The following is a 6378-nucleotide window of genomic DNA, read 5'->3' as shown; positions in this document are numbered from 1 at the left end:
CCTGAAGTGCGACAAAATCAAACCTATATAAGTAGGGTATCATTTTAACCGTATGGACCTACAGAATAATGATAAGGTGTCATTTTTACCGAAATATGCACTGCGTAGAAACGGAAGCCCCCAAAAGTAAAAAAATTGCGTTTTTTCTTCGATTTTGTCGCACAATGATTTTTTTTCCATTTCCGTTTTTTGGGGTAAAATGACTAATGTCACTGCAAAGTAGAATTGGTGATGCAAAAAATAAGCCATAATATGGATTTTTAGGTGGAAAATTGAAAGGGTTGTGATTTTTAAAAGGTAAAGAGGAAAAAATGAAAATGCAAAAACTGAAAAACCCTGCGTCCTTAAGGGGTTAAATTGTATCCCTATATTTTATTGTGTTTGTTGTAATGTGTTTACATTATGATGTCTTGTTTTTCTGGTTTATGTTAGTGATTATTTATGTTTTAAAAAAATTAATAAAAAGCTAAATCTACTTTTATTTGTGAAGTAACCTAAAGGAAAACACGTCACATATTAACAAACCCCTTCCAACAAGAAACCCCTACAAAAAAAAAAAAAAACTATTTGAAGAGCCGCACTTGCTTGGCATTAAACAGTCACCACCTCCCAGGTTCACGCCCCATTGACAACTAAGCAGTGGTAACCGCCACCATAACAATTTATAGACTGCAACACTGTTCATAGGATTTCAAAAGGGCTTTTACCACCGCTTAGTTCTCACCAAAATGAACAGTCTATGTCAGTGTTACCCAATCAGAGTGCCTCCAGCTGTTGCAAAACTACAACTCCCAGCAAGCTGGGAGTTGTAGTTTTGCAACAGCTGGAGGCACCACTGGCATACTGGGTGCTGAAACTAACGGCATTGATGGCTAGTAAATGGGAAATGGGGCTAGGTTTTTAGGTCTTTTAGTGTCAAACAAACCAAGTTTATTGAAATAGGCAATAAGGTAGCAATACCAAAGTATAGCATAAGTTTCGGGACACAGCCCGAATCAACAATAAAGTAGAGTAAAAAAAAATATATATAAATAAATGAGAACAAACAAGTCCATGGGTCAAACATGTACAGGCATAAACGGGCAGCAAGTAAGCATAACGGTGAGTGTGTTGTCAATAATCACGTTAGGGATAAGGCATGGCGAATCTCCGGACAATAGGATGATGCTATCCAGGGAGACCAAACCCTCTCATAATTGACCATCGTATCGGCGCGGACCCCGTAAATTTTTTCGTAGACCAGAATATCATTAACTCTATTAACTAGGTTTTTAGGTCTTTTATAGTAGAGCGAATATACATTAATTCCAGAGTTTTTAGCAACATTCTCATTTGTTCTTTATTATATTATCATTCACAAATTAACAAATAGCAACATAAAAAAATACCATATATACATATAAATCCAGTCTGTACAGCTACACATACAAAGCAAAATGTTCACTTCACCACAAAAAAAATAACTATTTGTGCTTTAAATTACAGAAATTATTCTTATTCCATATAATCTAATAACAGGACTATGCTTTCATATTAAATATTATAAAATCACTATTTTTATTTAAATCTTAACAGTTCATTGTATAAGCTTAGAAAGTTTGTACATTTTTTCCTTCAAAATGTCAGCAGCTCTAGAACACAACAGGAATGGAAATAGAAAACATTAGCAAAACGTTAAGAATTTCATATATAAAGAAGATATTCATACTTTATATAACAAACAGAACCTCCAGTACAAAAACCCAGTATATGATTCTATGGCTCATAGAAACTAGAAGCTTTATCTTGAGGAGATTGACAATCATTTTTTGGGGAAAAGAATTTGAATACCTTATTGCTTTTTATAGGGGTTATCCAGGAATAGGAAAACAAAGCTAATTTCTTCGTCTGTTCCCAGTTTGGGTGTGGTTTTACAACTTGACTCCATTCACTTCAATGGAACTAAGCTGCAGAACTACACCCAACTTGGAGACAGACGGGGAGCGGTTTTTAAAAGAAATTAGCTCTGTTTTCTATTGTATTTCTTTATTCCCTGCTGATTCTGGGCTTCTGAATTCAGTGGATGGTCAAACACCGTGATTGACAGTTATGTTTGTATGTAAGCTTTTGTATGGGAAAACTGCCAATCACTGAGAAGGACCACCTACTGGACTCCTAAGCTCAGAGTCAGAGAGAATTTAGATCAATAAATTAAAGTTATACTGAATCTTTTCCTACAAAACTATACATCAATGTTCTTGTCATGTAGTAGAAAGATTAAAATAGATAAAAAAAAAAAAAAGGCTTTTTTACAATTCACCAATGTGTAGGATTTTCAGCTGATGAAGGCAGCCCTGATGCTGAAACCCGCAGTGATCAGCTGTTATCCTTTAGGGTATGTTAAGGGTAGGTTCACATACGCAAGCGGAGATTCCATTCTGGCGGCCACCGCCGCCGAAATACTTAGGTGGTAGGACTGCGCGGCACTGCGCCGTCACCACTGACGGCTATGCTGTGTTTGCGGACTTCCGCGCAAAGAATGAACATGTTCTTGCTTTGCGCGGAACAATTTCAGCGGTGGAGTTGTCCACCACTGAAATTCCGCTCGCGGAAACCCATTTACACTGATGTTTATGTTCTCAGCGTGTAATTCCGTTTGTGGAATTCCGCTCGTGGAATTCCGCGGGAAGTATGTAGTGTGAACATACCCTTACAGAGGAAAATACTACATGGACATGCCGAGTCCATCAGAGCATGGGCCGCACTTTGTAGAGCATGTGCACTTCGGTTTATATATGGGGAGCCTGAGTAGATTTTCTAGTTTTGTGTGCAGTTCACTAAAGCACCCTACTGTGTTGTGTAAGCCTATTAACAATAATTATATTCATTTAGTATATATATATGTATATTTTTTTTACATTCTAATATGCACTTTGATAAAGTCTTGCAAAATAAAAAAAAATTCAACTGCAACTGGGGCAAATGGGTAGGAAATAAGTTAAGATTTCTGTAGATAAAAAAAAAAAAAGATTTTATATTGGCACTGTTTTTCTCATATTTATTGTATCTGATTCCATGTATCTGATATAGTGACAATGCCATGGCTAAACAATTATATAGTTATCTTATGTTTATAAACTATCTTAGCCAAAGGCTGTCCGTGCATGCTGGGAGTTATAGTTTTATAGTTGAAGGCAGAACAATAGCCTCACTTTCTTCTCTCCCTGGCTTAAAGTAAATCGCCGGCGAAAAAAAACGTATCCCCTATCCACAGGATAGGGGATAAGTAGCTGACTGCTGGGGCCCCCCCCGCGATCACCGTGACGGGACCCTGGTGTTCAGTAAGGAGGGCGTGCTGCAGCCAGCACGTGCTCCATTCATTTCTAACAGAGCGCCGGTGATTCCGAGTACAGCTGTATTTGGGAATCATAGACGCTCCCTTAGAAATGAACGGAGCGTGTGCAGTCTACCGCTAAATGACACGCGCTCCTGACTTAGAAAGCCAGAGTCCTGTCCCTGCAACGGTCGGATCCTCCTGATCAGTTACTTATCCCCTATCCTGTGCATAGGGGATATATGTTTTTTTTTTATGTTGGGGTACTCCTTTAAGGCCAGGGTTACACTGTGACTTTTTGTATCACTACATGATTTTAATTATTGAGTGACAGCTGTTGTCCTTAAGATTGCATACTGCTTTTTACCCGTAGCTTCATAGGTAAAATCAATTTTATAGCGCTACAAAAGGTTGCAAGGCAGAGAGGGAAGCTGAACCTAATGTGCACGATCATGACGATCATGCCATCACTCCCACTCCCATAGACTTGCATTGAGGGGGCGGGGCATGACATCACACAGGGGCGGAGTCGTGACATCACGATACTCTGGCACCGTGGTTGTCACGCTTCACACACGTAGCCTCCAGTGTGTGGAGAGCTCACAAAGGTGGGTGCGGAATAACAGATTGTGGGGGTCCCCAGTGGCGGGATAAGATGTATTAGGGCCAGAGTACCCCTTTAATGAGGCCAGCAGAAGTCTGCATATAAGGAGAGGAAACAGAATAGTCTGGGCTCTCCCCAGAAGACAACAAGCTGGCTGTAGGGGGAGACAGGGTCCTTGCGAGGAGCACACAGCCAGACGCTGAGTAACCGCAACAGTGAAATGGACTGTGACAACTTGTGGTAACACAGATGAAGTGTCCGTTCTCCAGTACAAGACAGACAAGGGGTCTGAGAACAAAAGGCAAGAGACCGCAAGTGCTGTGTTTGAACAGTGAGTTAATGGTTGTAGGACCCATGTTTAACTGGCAGGGAAAAGCCCTCCAGTTGATAGTCAGGGCATGCTGTGTTAGTGACTGCATGGTCTAAAATTTAGTTTGTTCCTGTGTTATGTTTTTATTTATCCTGTAACCTGTCTAATAAAGCTGGCAAGGAGCCAGACTTGCAGAAAGGACTGTTGTTTGCTTGCTCAATGGAGTATAAACGTGTCCTGTGGCTGTGTCAAGGACGATCCCAGAGCTAATCGAAGGGAGAAATCCTTACAGCCACTTAAAAAAAAAATTACATTTCAAACAGACATGTCAAAAGTTTTGATCACTCGGGGTCTCAGTGTATGTCTATGGAGCCAGTCTCCTGCAATAAGTCAGATCAAGCAGCCAGCTAAAGAGAAAATCACTCGGCCACGCACTTCTACCAACTCTATCTAGTGATCAGTTGGGGTATCGACACCGTGACCCAAAGCAATCAGAACTTTTGACGTGTGTGTATGACAAATCAAAAGTTTTTTTAAGTGGCAGTAATGCTTTAATTTCTGTTGTCTAAGGCCACATTCACATGTGCATAATACAGACAACCACATTACAAACAAAAGTTCCAGTCCAACCGTGGGCGTCATGACCAAAACTGACCGCAGCATAAACAAATAATAATGTAAAAAAAACAGCAGCCTAAAACTGAGTGCATCCTATAGTCCAAAAGATATTAATATGCTTTTTTCTTTGATTTTACATAATTACATCCAGTAAATATAAACATGAAGTTACAGATCATATTTTTGTGGGCATAGTCAACATTATTATCAGAAACACTACCTTTACTATTATACTAATAAACTGCATGGCTTTGAGTATCAAGGTACAAATCCAGGAGTCTTTGGGATATCATGGGAAAGTAAAAGCAGCAAGTAACTGTGTCTTTCTGTAAAAACATAAAAATCATTTAAAAAAAAAAAACCATAAAGGGGTACTCCGGTGGAAAACATTTTTTTTTTTTTTTTAAATCAACTGGACCCAGAAAGTTAAATAGATTTGTAAATGACTTCTATTAAAAAGTCTTTATCCTTCCAGTACATTTTAGCAGCTGTATGCTACAGAGGAAATTCTTTTCTTTTTGAATTTCTTTTTTGTCTTGTCCACGGTGCTCTCTGCTGACACCTGATGCCCGTATCAGGAACTGTCCTGAGCAGGAGAAAATCCTCATAGCAAACCTATGCTACTCTGGACAGTTCCTGACATGGACAGAGGTGTCAGCAGAGAGCACTGTGGACAAGACAAAAAAGAAATTCAAAAAGAAAATAATTTCCTCTGTAGAATACAGCTGCTAATAAGTACTGGAAGGATAAAGATTTTTTTAATAGAAGTAATTTACAAACCTGTTTAAAGGGGTATTCCAGGAAAAAAACTTTTTTTTTAATATATCAACTGGCTCCAGAAAAATAAACAGATTTGTAAATTACTTCTATTAAAAAATCTTAATCCTTTCAGTACTTATGAGCTTCTGAAGTTGAGGTTGTTCTTCTCTGTCTAAGTGCACTCTGATGACACGTGTCTCGGGAACCGCCCAGTTTAGAAGGGGTTTGCTATGAGGATTTGCTTCTAAACTGGCCGGTTCCCGAGACAGGTGTCATCAGAGAGCACTTAGACAGAAAATAACAACCTTAACTTCAGAAGCTCATAAGTACTGAAAGGATTAAGATTTTTTAATAGAAGTAATTTACAAATCTGTTTAACTTTCTGGAGCCAGTTGATATATAAAAAAAAGTTTTTTCTTGGATAACCCCTTTAACTTTCTGACACCAGTTCATTAAAAAAAAAAAGTTTTTCACCGGAGTACCCCATTAACAAGCTCTATTTAAATTGGTATGTACAATCATCATACAGTATATGTATATTAATTCCAAGTCCAATTATAGGATATATAAAATGGCTGGAGTGGCTGCACCCAGTATTATATCTTTATTAGGCCATCACATGTTAATATAGTAAACTCATAACATTCATTAGCGTGACTATGTATAAAAACAAAGCACTGAACCTGGAACCTGGTATTATCTGTAGTAAAGTCTAAGTAGTTTTGTATAGATATAGCCACACATACTATAGCATTGGACATTTGGTCTACTCAT

Source organism: Hyla sarda, chromosome 8 (assembly GCF_029499605.1).
Source record: "Hyla sarda isolate aHylSar1 chromosome 8, aHylSar1.hap1, whole genome shotgun sequence".
Lineage (NCBI taxonomy): Eukaryota > Metazoa > Chordata > Amphibia > Anura > Hylidae > Hyla > Hyla sarda.
This window is presented reverse-complemented; position numbering follows the sequence as displayed.